The following is a 258-nucleotide window of genomic DNA, read 5'->3' as shown; positions in this document are numbered from 1 at the left end:
AGTGTTGAATATACCATGGACTACTAGGAGAACAAACAGGTGTATCCTGGAGAGGGTGAAACCGGAGTGCTCCTTGGAGTCAAGGATTCTGAAGCTTCATCTGACATACTTTGGGCATGTTGCAAGGAGGGACTGGTCCTTGGAGAAGGACATCATGTTTGGGAGACTGGAGGAGCAGCGCAGGAGAGGAAGACCCTCGATGAGATGGATCGATTCTGTGAGTGGAGTTGTGGGAATGAGTGTGTTTGAGACTGCAAG

Source organism: Elephantulus edwardii, unplaced genomic scaffold (assembly GCF_000299155.1).
Source record: "Elephantulus edwardii isolate Elephantulus edwardi_28Jun2011 unplaced genomic scaffold, EleEdw1.0 scaffold00047, whole genome shotgun sequence".
Taxonomy (NCBI): Eukaryota; Metazoa; Chordata; class Mammalia; order Macroscelidea; family Macroscelididae; genus Elephantulus; species Elephantulus edwardii.
Note: the sequence above shows the minus strand (reverse complement) of the source record.